This window comes from Crocodylus porosus, unplaced genomic scaffold (genome assembly GCF_001723895.1).
Source record: "Crocodylus porosus isolate Cpor-Errol unplaced genomic scaffold, CroPor_comp1, whole genome shotgun sequence".
NCBI classification, from domain to species: domain Eukaryota; kingdom Metazoa; phylum Chordata; order Crocodylia; family Crocodylidae; genus Crocodylus; species Crocodylus porosus.
In genome coordinates this window covers 72,925,622-72,939,963 of record NW_017728948.1, presented here as the reverse complement: position 1 = coordinate 72,939,963, position 14,342 = coordinate 72,925,622, and the positions used below count along the sequence as shown (strand labels likewise).

Here is a 14,342-nt window from a genome sequence, read left to right as displayed (position 1 = left end):
ATTCATTAACATGTACCGAAGAATGGTAGATCTTTTAATAGTGTAGACATGCCCTTTTCATCTTGAGGACTGTCTGTTACTAAAGCTAGACAAAATTTTAAAATTTCTCTTATGCAACTATAGTTTCCACCACCTTAATTGACAACAGATAACTTTATTTCACCATCCTTTGTTGTATACTTATGCTGGGTTCTTCCCTTCCCCATCAGCAAATTTAGTTCACCTGCAAAATCTTCTTACAAAACCCACATATTCATTTATTTCTGAAAAGAGTTATTTTCTATGTAAAATTTTAATCCAGGAGTTCACAGATTTTAATAGGAGATTTTAGGACTCTAAGACTGGAGCCTAAATATTGATATATGCTAGGAAGTTATAAAGGCAGTAAAGCAGCAAAACTTCAATTCAGTTTGAAATCACATCTTGTAAAAATGCTTGATTATTTGAGCAACTTTTTCATATCTAGAGTAGTATTAAGCTTGTATATTATGGTCCATGTTCTGATTTCAGGTGAGCTGGTGTAAATTCAGAATAACTCCAGTGACCTGCAAGGATTTACTCAATTTTTTTATGCTAGAGTAAATGAGATCCAAGACTGGCCCAAAATATTTGCAGATTTGTAGCATGCAAACTGCAGGGCATATTTAGAGATTGATCCTAAATGAACTTGGATTACTTCCCTGTCATGTTCCAACCAGCATAATTACATTACCTTAATGGATTTTCCCTACTCATTAGCAACGCAAAAGTGGGGAAAATATAAAATAAGGCATGAGCTGAGCTGGCTCAATTATGTTAATGCATAAGGGTCATGGCTCAGTTCTGGTAAAGGCACAGGAGGATACTGCTCAGTTTTATGGTCCCTCATATGAAACCAAATTTTTTGAATACGCAAATACAGTCTAATTGATAATTAATGACTAAGGGCCATGTTTGTGTGGTAAGCTTCCTCAAGAGCAAGGATGCACAGACACTGAGCTGACTGGGGATATTGTTTATAATGGACTCAGAGGTTTGAATGATAGTGTGTCAGAATTGTATTTGTTACTCAGTGAATAAGTTATCTTTGCATTTCAGTTGGTTCAGATAATTCCAGACTGTACTGAGCTTTTGACTTGGCAGATCTGCATACAATTCATGCATTTAGCAGAGACCTCAATTTGCCTGTAAATTCACTGTTTCAGTTTTAACTACAATTTTCAGAGCCTTCAGTTCACACTCAGAAACTGTTCCCTTTTCTTGATTAGGAGGACAGTGTGATTTCACAAGTTATTTTTGATTTGTTAGCACAAGCTGTAGTTCATCATGGGATAAAGCAGAATGTTTCTAGAATGGCAGATATTTTACCTGTGTATAAATGTGAAGAATTTTTAGGTACTGAAAACTATGCATAAACTGAAAATTGAGGTTTTTAAGTATAAGCCACTATTTGATGGCTGGTAGACTCCATATGTAATGCCCACCTGTAATTATGTGTACCAGAATCTGGTTTCTTACAGCTCTGCCTAATTGTCTAATCTACCTGATCATGAAATCCGTAATCCATACAAGTTCAGCAGTAATATTTGTCAGCTGCAGGTAAACTTCTTGAAGTGTAGATGAGGCTACTGGAGTAGCAGTTTATTTATGCATTTCACCAAACAATATAGTAAAATGAACAGTAAAAATTGTATATAATAAAATAATGACATTTATGTAATCCGTAATGTTTGCTCAAAGCATACAGTAAAAGTATCCATCCTGACAATTTAAATTAAAACAGAATGCAGTATGAGATGATGGAAAAAGATAAGACTTAGCAGGAGAATTCCATTTGATTCTGGCAATTCTTCTTTGCACGTATAATGCAAATACACCTAAGAAATGTAGAACAGGCTTTCTTTCAATTGTTGGAGAGAAGCCAGATTTTTGAAATTCATTAGTCTAGTATTTAAAATTCTCCATTAATGAAGAGATTCATTTTCATCTTATTTCTTCAAAGATAGGGTAGCTATATGTCCTGGTTTTGACTGGGTCATTCCAGGATTCTGTAGCCCAGTCCTGGCTCGTTAGTCAAAAGTCCTGGGCTAGAGTTTGGCCAGGAGGCAGGGCGGCATGGTGCACCAGGCAGGAGCAAGGGCATATCGTGTGCGGGAGGGGTGGCACCAGCTCCAGTCCACCTGCCTTGTTCCCAGGTCAGTGACTCAGTACATTTCCCAGGCCATCTGCCTTGGCGGGGAGGGCCTCTACCCCCTTCCCTGCTTCCCACCACCAAATACTCATTAGTTGTGTTTTCAACTAAAGTTTAAATTTGACACACATTACTGTCATGTGTGTGGGATTCTCTTCCATTCTGGAGACCACACAGTCTAAATGCAGCCTTCTGAGCATACTCAAACAGAAAGCACAGGGTGAGTTAAGCTAAACTAGGGGTGCTCAACCTCTGGCCTGTAGACCATGGCAATCAGTCCATGGAATCCTTGTAGGGTGGAAAATTTGGCAGCAGGAGAGTGATAGAAGCTCCATGCAGTCAGATCCAGCCCTGCCTGGGCCATTGGTACACAACAGGATCAGGGCTGGGCCTGTGTGCCATGTGTCTAGACTGGGCCAGGTTGCTTCCTATCCCTGTCCCAGTTGCTCATCTGAATTAGGACTGCTTTGACCTGCTTCCCATGTGCCTGGATCAAGGCTTGGCTGCTCCCCATGCTCCTACCACCCCCATGCATCTGGATGAGGGCCAGGTTGCTTCCCTTTGCCCCCATCTGGAAGACAGATCAGGGTTGAGCTGTACACCACCCACCACAACTAGAATGGACCCACAATTGCACTGGCCCTGCATACCAGATCGAGCCCAATAGCTGGATCCAGCCCATGGATGGAACTGACACAGTCCATCCCACCCACGGGGTAAAAAGATTGAGCACCACTGAGCTGCAGTAGTGCAGATAGAATCCAAACTGTGCATAAGTATCAAAAATTGCAGTTAGACAGCTATGTATATGGCACTTAGGCCCCCTCTACATGTTATACTTAAGGTGTGATTAACCAGCTAATCATGCCTGAAGTTGTGACCCAGCTACACATTCAACCAATTGATGGTGTGATAAAACAAGCAGTAATCTACAAAGTTATTCCACAAAAATGTGTAATAATTTTGTAGCTTGTTCTAATCACAGCATTAATTTTCAGGTGGCCAAGTGCTCCCCTGTGGCTGGGAGCCCAATGAATTGAGAGATTTCCAGCCATGGGGGTACCTGCTGCTAGTCTCACAGCTGGCAAGGCTTGCAATGGTGATAGTTCCTGGTCCTGCCCCTGCTTTGAGCCTTGTCAGCTGTGGGGCTTGCAGTAGGGAGAACACTGCACCCCTCACGAGTCTTGTAAGGTGTGGGGCTCACATCAGGGGCAGTACCAGAGTGCTGCTGTTGTGAGCCCCACAGCTGGCAAGGCTTGGAGCAACTGCAGCATTCCTAGCACTCCCCACACTGTGAGCCTACATCAACTGCAGGGCTCACATGAGGGCAGCACTGGGAGCTTGGCCCCACTGTGAGTCCCATCAGCTGTGGGGCTCATAGCCGCCAGAGCCAAATATCTGTTATCATTTGAAAATGTTATTCTGCATCTGCAGAGTGTGCTTTGATCTGGATATTTTAAAGTAACTTTCCTGTAATCTTCTGTCATTGTAATTTTTTGCTTAATTAATTGCCTGCCAAATCTCGGTTTTACATGTGAAGTTGGTTTGGAATTATATAATAGAAAAAAATCAGAAAAGTTCTTGGTAGGTGTGTGTCTGTGTAGTTTTCATTGATTAAGCCATCTCTGCATCTAGCCAATTGTATTTTTGTGCAAAATCCATCAAAACAATGGTGCAATTTTATTCAAAAAATAATTGTCTGCTGGTGCTGGCTGCAAAATTTCATTGTAAAGTGACTGTTTCTGTATGACTTTCTACAAACTAAAAGTACAAATGTGCACTGAAAATAAGCATAGCCAAATAATCACAGTGGACTAATTGCACAAGACTAATTTAATACACAGTAAACATCACCGTTTACACATGCAGAGCAATTACTGTGCAGTATATTAGTTTAATCCACTATTTTTCTAGTAACTATAGATACAGGTACTAGAAAAATGGTGCATTAACTAATGTGCTGTACCACACATATAGACTAGCTGAGAACAAATTGTTCCTGGTCAACCTAGGCAATGTGGGGCCACAGGGAACCCAGCCCCATGGAAATAAGGAAGTGTCCTGATCTCCACATGGCTGGGGGAGATGTCTCAGCTGCCAGGCAGCTGCTTCCTAGCCTCATGGAGATTGGGACCTATCCTTATCTCCATGGAGCTGGGAGGCAGCTGTCCAGCAGCTGAGATAGCTCCCCCTGTCCCTCCACACTCAGAGACAGCCCAATGTCCCCCTGTCTGGGACAGAGCTGGTCCCCATGCTCCCTGCCTGCCTGGGGCTGGCACCTGTGGGAGTCTGGAGCTCTCTTTGGTGGCTGCAGGGGGGCAGAGCAGGGCAGGAGCAACCCTGGACTAAGCTGCTCCTGTCCAGCTCAGGTTGCTTCTGACAGGGATGCATTTGTAGATGTAACCCAGGCAGTACTCCAAGATGTAACCCCCTCTCCAATTGAACGGATCAGAGCAGGTGCACAAGCATTGTGGGAGGTGTAGAGACCCTCCTCCCCCTATAGAGCAGAGCCAGATCATCAATGGGGACTTAACCATATACCTTTTAATGAGAGAACAGTAGTGGGAACATACCAGGTATAAACCAGGGGGTATAGGGGGCAAGATTCAATAAAGGTTAGACACTTACAATCATAGACATATTCATCCAGTTGACAAAAGACAGGGTTAACAAAACATAAAACACAAATAGCAGAACAAACAATACTGGTGGGTAAAATATAAAAGGCACAAAATACAAAATGTCAAATAATAAGAAATATAGGGTGTAGGTAACTTGGAAGGGGCAAGGGAGGGCAGAGGGGGAAAAAAAACAATGACCCCTTTCCACTGCAACAACAATTTCTGCCTGTTCTTTCCACTGCAACAACAATTTCTGCCTGTTACTTCATTCACCCTAAATCATCCCAGCTGGGACTTGAACTCAAATCTCCCATGTAATAGCCAGAAAAAATCTCCTAGGTAGTCACCAGTGCTGGTACTACTCTCACTGCTAGGGGTCATGACCTTTCAGGAGTCCCTGCTTCATGTCAAGCTTCCTGGCCTCTTATTGGAGGCTGGAAGCAGGGCTGGGAACCTCACAGGTCACTGCTCATATTTTTGCGGGAGCTGGGGAGCCTCTCCTGTTGGCCACAGCCTCTCATAGCAGAATCCTGGAGGCCAGCAGGGAGCCTCTTCTGTTGGCCAGACACCGCACTGCTTAAGGTCCAACTGTTGCCTGCAGGTTCCACTTCTTCAGGTTCTTCTGGGGCAACTGCTCCTACCCCACTGGCCCAGCTCTTGCCAGCTCTTTGAAACACCTTCCTTGTGGTTTCTCGCTGGTCTCTCCTGAGTCAGATGCACTTCCCCTTTCTCCCCCTCCAGATGACCCAAGGGGCCAATCAGGGGACATGGAGGGTAAGTCTCTGGGGCCTGATTGGTGAGGAAAGGGAATTCCAAGCCATCCAATCATCTTTTACCCTTTCAAAACCCCTGGGCCAAATCACTACCAGCTAACCCATCACATCAGTGTGCACCAAAGAGTGCTTTAATAAGCCTGAATTTTCTGTGCAGAAAATTCAGATGCATTAATTGCATGTGTAGATGCACCCAGTATTGCTCAGAAGTACTCCTCTGCTGATACAAAGGAAGTTTCTTTAATCAAGATTGCTTTTTGATTAACCAAGAAGTAAAGTCATTATTCTGAACTTTGGTTTGTTTTTGTTTTAATTAATTAAGCAGAATCCAGTTTTTTGCATACCCACTTAAATATGACAAGCACCTGAGAGTAGATTCAGGGTACGTTCAAGTGTTACATTTAGATCAAGCTAACCAAGCTGATCTAAATGCCTCAACAGACATGTGTTCACAGGGCTTAAATTGCCCTAAAAATGGCATGCCCCCAATCTAAAATTAGTTCACCTGCAAAGGTGAATTAACTTTTAGACCAACCTGGATTAACCCAATCTAAAATGGGTTAACCAGGTCTAGTGAATGCCTGCATGGGAAAGCCCAGTCAATTGCCACATCCCTATGATGTGCTTTTCTGAACTTTCTGACCCTGAATGGGCTACTTTTAGCCTCCCAGCCAGCCTACTCCCCTGGACAAGGCAGCCTGCTTGGACCTGCCAGTCCCTCTAATGGAACTGCCAGCCCCTCCTTCCCTCTGAGTTTCTTAGTTCAGGCTGCCCATGCTGTTCCTGGTATACACCTGTACATGCCCCTCTCAGTTTAGGTTTAGGTGGCTTGAAATCCTGCAAGCACTTGTTTACACTCTCAAAATGCAATGCATTTTAGGGACTCTAAGGAAAGGGCAAATTTTATTGGAAGTCCATTTAAAGGTCATTATTGGTTTTTGTAAGTCCAATCACCATTAGTTATATGGCCTAACTGGTGTTTGTTAGTGTTATCTCTTTTACTGGGGAGAATGGAAATATCCCCATTTGTTCATTACATCCTGTTTTCCTGCAAGGTTGCAGTTAAATCAGTTAAATTTAATATATTTAATATAGTTTTTCACTGTCTTATTGCATTTTATAATGCTAATTTTAAGCAGCTTATTAAATGAAGGTGAATTTCTCTCAGCTCAGTGCATTCCTATGAGCTTTTGATAATTGGAATAATCACTTTATTTCCATTTCCACTCACATATGCTACTTAAGGGGATTCTGCTATATTCTGAGACATTAAATGTTTTGTTTTTATCCCCAATATTGTTTCCCTGATCACAATACAGCTTCTGCACTGACAGTCAAAATTAGACTGGATACAAACTTCTGGTTATAGAACTATAACGGGAAAAATACTTACACTGGAGTTTCCTGTATGTATTCACGTTACCCATCTACAGTACTAGGCTCCCTACAAGGAGATAATAGTACAACTGCAAAGAGAATTGTCCAACATGAGTGATACCACCTTGAAGCCTACATGCGTAAGAGAAAACACATATCTGCTTATGATGTCAAGTCCAGTATGCCACATCAGGACATTCCAGATCATTCAGTAATTATCATTTTCATATAAAAAAAAAAAACTACTGCAGATGTTTATGGCGTGTAAAGCCAAGTCATTTTTTTAAGAAGGAGAGGACTTGAATCAGGATCAAACAAAATAAAATAAAGGCTGATATTGTGCTGATAAAAATATTGATGATGGTAATATTTGTGGGATTCTCATCTTATTGTCACAGGATCTTGTCTTTCCCTGCCTTCCTCCTCCCTCTCTCCTTCCTTTCCCCTTCTTCTTCTTCTTCTTCTCTTCCTCCTCCTCCTTTCTGTTTCTTGTGTTGAAACCAGCCTAGTTTTATAATTGTATTTATTTATAGTGAATACCACACTAGAGCAAAAGTGAACCATTGTCTGAAGCTGTCCGCCTTAATACCATTATGGTTCAGATACAGTATCCAAACCTCCTAGCTTTCCAGAGTGGCATTTCTGCCTGTTACACTGTGCAAGTATTTCAGTGGGTAAATATTTAACTCAGATTGTAAATGCCTTTCTGACTAAGTTTCGCTTTAGGAGAGATTTTCATATATTTTGCTATGAATATAAAACAAAATACTAATTTACAAAAGAGAAAATTTGAGAGCATCTGAGCAGAAACCCTTTACTTGATTTGAGCAAATAACAGGTGGGTTGGTAAAATATAGAGAAGAATTGAACATTTCAATATAGTCAAATGTATTTGCTATTGGTAATGAAAATCTGTAGGCAAATGAGCAACACAATTGAGAGGGCATTCATACTGAAGTGTAGTAAATGAAATCCCTGGGTAACAAGAATGAAGTATGAATAGCAACTTTGGTTCATAAGAGCTTGTGTTCTCTATATGTGTCTTATTTAGTTTCTGTAGGTGCATATCTACCCTGCCTTCTGACTGATTTCAAAATAATATGGCTAGCTACCTCTCTGTATGTATAAATAGCATATGATCAATGAGAAATTGTGTTGCTGGTTGGCTATTATGCAATTAATAAGGACGATAACATCTAAGTACTATCAAATCTTAACAGTCATGAGTACACATCAAATTTGATCATGTACTATGTATTCAAGGGATGAAAACATAGAAACAATAAGGAAATTTTGTAATGGTGCTAGAAGTTACAGAAACAATATTAAAGTTAAAAAGACAAACAGGGAAAAACACATAATATACAAGTCTGCTGTTTTCATAATTCTGGTCTTCCTGCTGTTAGTTCCGCTATAGGGCAGCAACTCCATTATTGATTAGGATCCAAAAATCACAGCAGAATCCAAATTAAGTAAATTATAGTACATAACTAGCTGAGGGTTCTGGGTATACTCTGAGGTCCTGAGCAAGAAGCAAACTGTGGTTCCATTTGTGGCTATGAGCACAAACTGACAAACTAGATTTCAAGCAGTGTTTGACCTCCTAGTGGGAAGTAAAAACTGTAAAGAAAGTGATGAGGCCAAATCATTTAATAAAAGAGACCAAGGAAGAATGTTAAGTCAAAATTAATACTGCATTCCAAATGCTACAAGCCTGTGACTCATGTGCAACAAAAGAGTGTAGAGTCAAAATATTAAGGGTATCCTTAAGTGAAGTCCATGATAAAAGAAGTTGTGCCAAGCCATTCTTTCTCCTCCTTTCACAAAACCCATCATAGAATAACTAGAAAAATGAATTGGAAGTGCTCACCTCAGTAAAAACAGGCACACATTCTTGGAACAAGCTTACAAACAAAGTGCATGGAAAACAAGCAAATATAACATTAATATTAATAACAGTAATATTTCTGTACCATTGATCTTTGGAATTTATAAGCATTTAATTAATTTAGCTTCACAGTATTTAATAATACTAATAATTAGCCGTATGAGTTAAATATTAATACAGCTATTTAATGGATAGAGAGGATAACATAGAGAAGAATTAAATTGTCTCCTGCAAGGTCACACCAGATATCAGTGTAAGAACCAAAACCAGTATCCTTGGGTAGGAACCACCATTCATTTCTAGCTGAGGAAATGTCTCTCAAATGACCATTGCTAGAAATCTTTCCAGCAGAGGGAGAAAGATGGGTATTCATCCTGCAGCCACCACTGTTCCACTGCTCCCTGTGCTTCCCCCAGACTTGAGTGATCTCAATCTGGGGAACAGGTGGGAAGTAATGGCTGTTACACTCCTGTTCCCTGGAGGAGAGGGGAGCAGTGAAGAAGGACTCCCTGCACTTCCCTAGACCAGGCACATCCCAGTCTGGGGAACAACGGGAAATCTTTCCCTGCTGCTCCACTCCCCTCCCCTCCCACAGACAGGACTCAGAGGGGAGTACAGCAGGAGGGCAATGCCCCCTGACTGATACCTAGACCAGGAATACCCCAGGGAAAAGGGAACATGTGGGGAGTGGTAGGGGCTACTCCTTCCCTATGTTTCAACTCTTTAATAGTGGAGGGAGCACGGGGGGTTGGAGGGGTAATGTTCCCCCGACTTCCTGGAAATGCCCTCCCATACCTTCCCCAGACAAGAGTGTCCTCTGCTTCCTCTCTGGTCTAGAAAGCACAGGGAGAGCTGCTGCTAATCTCCTTCATATCACAGAAAAGTCAAGCAGAAGCATGCAGACATTTGTTCTTGTGAGAGAAACTCTCTCTCTAGGTGTCACCCTAATAGATCTTTCTCTTAGATGGGACATGTTTCCTTTGGGAGAAAATGAATGAATGCCTTTATAGGCTTGCAATTTCTACTGGGCTGGTAGCCAATCTCCAGTAGAAACCTAACATCTCCACATGGCCCCTGTTTCCTGTAATTACAAGACCAGTCATCTTTTCTAATCAGTTATATGGATAGGTTTGTGCTTCTAGAAAGTTTAATTCTGAAACTGTTTCTACAAGTATTGCAAGATGAGTTAATCACATGCATGACTTGGTGAAACTGAAAAAAAGCACTTGGGGATTTGCCAGTCATAATGGGTTATATTCATGCCAGCATGATAAACAAACAGAAAGTTTGCATACCACTGAAACCCCACATAAGCACCTCAAAACAGGGCATCAGTGGAGCTAACATGCTGTCACTGTATCTGGGGGTGAATTTAACCTACTTAGAAAACTATAAGTGAAAGTAAAACAAATGCAGCAGCAGCCCTGGAAAAAACAAGTCTCAGGTATCACAACTTTTGATAGTGACATAAAGTACTAGTGTTATGAATCCTTCTCTAGGCTGAAGGGTGAGAGACACTGCAAACAGTGTAAAAATCTTTTAGTTCTGTTTGACTGGCAAAAGTCAGGGGGTGAAATCCTTATTCAAGTGTGTGTCAAAACTTGCACACTGGAGTCAGGGTATCATGCAAGGTCTAAAATGTATGAGCAAGAATAACAGATAATTGTTTAATCCTGTTTAATCTCCTTAGGGTTAAATTCAGTCTTGTGCAAGGCTTTTGCATACCTTCTAGATCAAGTAAACCCTCAAAACAGGGCTATATGGGACTTACTAGAATTTGAACTGGTTGCAGTGGGTCTTTTTCACTCATCTGGGGTGGGGGAAGGCAAACTTGCTTTAGAATTTCTATATATATATATTTAAAATAAAATTGTGCACAAATCCACAAAGATTTGATTTAGAGAAGATGATTGTCAGGTCTCATGATGGTTCAGCTCCACTGGGAAGTTAAGATTAGGAGATATCAAATAAGATTTAAATAGAAATAGAATGACAACATATCAGACTTTACTGCTATGTATTACTAAATCAAAATCTACCTTTGTAGTTCTAACAGTCAGACCAGCTGTGTGTTCTGTGTGCAAACTTCAGGCCACCTTTTAAGCTGGGGGCACAACGTCTGTGAAGAGCTATTGGTTTAATTTCTAAGACTTACTGAAGTGTGCAAATGTACAGTGAAAACCATGGGTTTATAAAAACTCTTAGTAAATAAATACTCAGCAGTACAGATGGCCATTAACTAGTTATTCAAATACTCAGCAACCTCTCTAACTGTGCAGTCAAGCAAGTTCTTAAGCAAATGTACATAGTTCTTAAAAGAATAGTGAGAACTGTAGAAACCATATGCTACATTTAGATTATGTTCTTGGTGAAGGAAAATTAGCCAGAACATAGAAGACTCTTTGTAATTAGGTGAACAAGATGCATGTGTTGTAGTAACAAACTTCTGAAGATGGTTGTGACCCTTAGAAGACAAATGCACCATATGTTCTAGTGACACTAAGCCATAAACTCTTCAAATTAGTTGTGCTCTATCAGAGTAGAATGATAAGGGGAAAAGCTAGTAGTCTTATAAAAAATTCAAGACACATGCAAAGAATGAAAGAGGAAAACAGATTGAAGGTTGGGCTGCTTCAAATATAACTTTTTATGCATGAAAATATGATGTCTAATCAAATAAATGACTTATTTTTTCAACATACCATATAGTCAAACACACCTAACTGTGGTCTGACAGGCATGCCCCAAGACAGATGTATACTTTAATTTTCAAGACGTTAAACTTTAACCAAATAGTTTATATTTTATGGTTAAGGCCTATGTGATACTACCCAAATGGTCTCAGTATGAACAACTTCATTTATATATAGTGTAATAAAGCATTGTAAATAGTTAACAGGTGGCTTAATATGATAAATCATTTGTTAAAATGTCAAACAGGAATATAAGTTGCCTATAAAGAGGGATGATTACCCTATGTAATACCTTCTTTGAAGTTCTCATAACCATTTGTAATAGAGAATGCTTATTTTTATAACAGCTTTATTACATATCAATCAGGGCTCATGGTAGAGGTGATATCTTTTATTAAACCAACTAGATTTTTGCAAAAAAAAATCTTTAATTGCAAGCTTTTGGGTACAAACACCCTTCATCAGGCATTGGAGAAAAGATTGTAAAAATTCTCCTGGGTACAAATGAAAGTTCATGTTTCAGAGGATTTCACAGGAGTCAATAGATGGAATACTCCTCTGGGCAGGCAGTTCTTAGCTGGTAAGGTCTCTCTCAGCTCTCTTGTGAGGTTCTGTGATGATGCACATTACCTTGAACAGAAGCAGGAGCCGTAGCCCGGGTTTCAGATGGTCAAAGTTGTTTCCTCCTTGTGAAATTATGAAGATTTCATTTTAAAAAATTGGCTAAAATTAAATATCTTCCATGTGTCGGGTATCCAGGTTGTAGCCATATTGGTATAGAGGAAAAAGCAATCAGGGCTTGTGGTAGAGGTGATATCTTTTATTAAAACAACTAGATTTTTGAACTTTCATTTCTACATAGGAGAACTTTTACAATCTTTTCTCCAATGCCTGATGAAGGGCGTTTGTGCCCAAAAGCTTACAATTAAAGATTTTTTGTTTGCAAAAATCTAGTTGGTCTAATAAAAGACATTACCTCTACCACAAGCCCTGTTTGCTTTTTCCTCTAGACCAATATGACTACAGCCTGGATACCTTATCAAATATCAGTAATTTATTAAGCCAGTGATATCTGCAAATATAATTTAAAAAATGGTAAGAGAATATATATTCTCAATTGAGGCCTAGGCTTTGTGCTTATGGCATCAATTTACATCTTCCAAATTTACCCTTGTCCCCTCTACCCATTGAATGCAAAGCAGCTGTATGTCAGAGGTAATACCATAATTTTCTCTACCTATCTACCTGCAGATGCAAATCTTGTAAGAAAGAGATATATTTAAAATGCCATTTTTATTACATTTTGCAGCAGCAAAACAAACAAAAAAAGGCTTGCAATTGCACAAGACATTTACTACAGTTGCCTAATTAGCTCCACAGTAAAGTATCCACATCTATTAGGCTGCAGTAAATTAACTCCACTGTAGGTTAGTACTTGTAAACACAAGTACTATCCTACAGCTGCATTCTTTAGTGAACAGTGCACAGGTAGATGCTGATGGGGCTGGCTGGCTCATGAGCGTACTTCAGAGTGGGGGCTGCCTGCCAGCTAGCCCCACATTGAAGCACCCTTATGACCCAGCCGGCTCCTCTGCAGCACATTAAGCTGGCTCGGAGCAGCTGTGGACTAGCAGGCTGAGCCCCCTGGATTTCCTGCCAGCTGGGGCTGTTCTGACCCAGCTCAATCTGCTGTAATCCCAGGTGCATGTGTAAATGCATCACCCAGGAGTGATAAACTCTGACACAAACTGCATTGGAGTTTATTGTGTTGTGATGACTGCATAGGTAAGTACACCTAGTGTTCCTGCATTATTCTGAATTTTTTCTTCCAATAAATTCTCTTGTGGCCCCATGTCATAGCAGAAAAATAACTTTACAAGTGTCACAGAAATGAGAGAGTTTTAAAAACTTCCATAGGCATTAATTGGTGTAAAAACCAAGAATCATTTTATTGTCTTCAGTTGTTTTTTTACTCAAGCATTAAAGTTGGTCCAGTTCAGGCCAAATCAGCAAATTATTATTGAGGGATATTGCAGTTATTCCCATGAAGAAATAAAAGATTTTCAGTATATTGAGATTTTATTTTTCCAGGTAATACCTCACTCTACTTAGGTTTCTATACTACTAAAGTATACTTTATATATGCCATATGGGGTTTTTTGTTCTTGAAATATTTAAGATAATTTATTTGCCTAATACACAAATGGTGCTTAGCATCATGTACATTCTGTTCTTATTTTGAATTAAAGGGTTATATTCATAGATGGGTAATTAATAGGAAAATAAAATCTTTTTTCTTTAGGTTTGCTTCATTTCATTATGTATTTGGCTGCTTTGGTTTCATTTCTCCCCACAATACTTTATTTTTTGTGTAAAGCTCTGTCAGCTTGGACATAGCAAAATGTAGTGCAATGCCCTGAGCATTTGGAGTGCTTTGAAGTGAGAGGTGGCAAACTCAGTTAACATACTAAACTTTCTACCTTGAAAGAACCAAGCTTCATGTGAAATAGCTCCAATAATGCCTTTTTTATTTGTCTATATTGGCCATTTACCTATATCACAAAAACACTGCATCCTGGCACAGTTTGCAGCCTCTAGGTATGGAAGGTCTAGGGCAGGGAAACAGAGATTTACAAAACAAGATTTAAAGTTATTTGTAAAAGATTTTTAAGAAACCATCACCTAAATTACCCCTGGCTTCAGTAATAACTAAGAGTCGTTTTCATAAATACCACGATCCGCTGGCTGGGAAATTGGCTTCGTGGTCAGACCCAGAGGGTTGTGATTGATGGCAGTCACTCATCGTGGTGCCCTGTGACC

General features: G+C 40.1%; 1 protein-coding gene and 1 long non-coding RNA gene across 2 annotated transcripts in view; both read left to right on the top strand.

Moving 5' to 3' along the window:
* The window catches only part of CCSER1 (coiled-coil serine rich protein 1), a 1,382,889-nt gene that overhangs the window by 1,200,781 nt on the left and 167,766 nt on the right, over window positions 1–14,342 (top strand). The gene's annotated exons all lie outside the window — the stretch shown is intronic.
* On the top strand, window positions 5,028–9,730 carry LOC109322103. The gene is made up of 3 exons (XR_002104313.1): window positions 5,028–5,105; window positions 5,835–5,841; window positions 9,719–9,730. It is a non-coding gene; the product is annotated as an uncharacterized LOC109322103 (long non-coding RNA).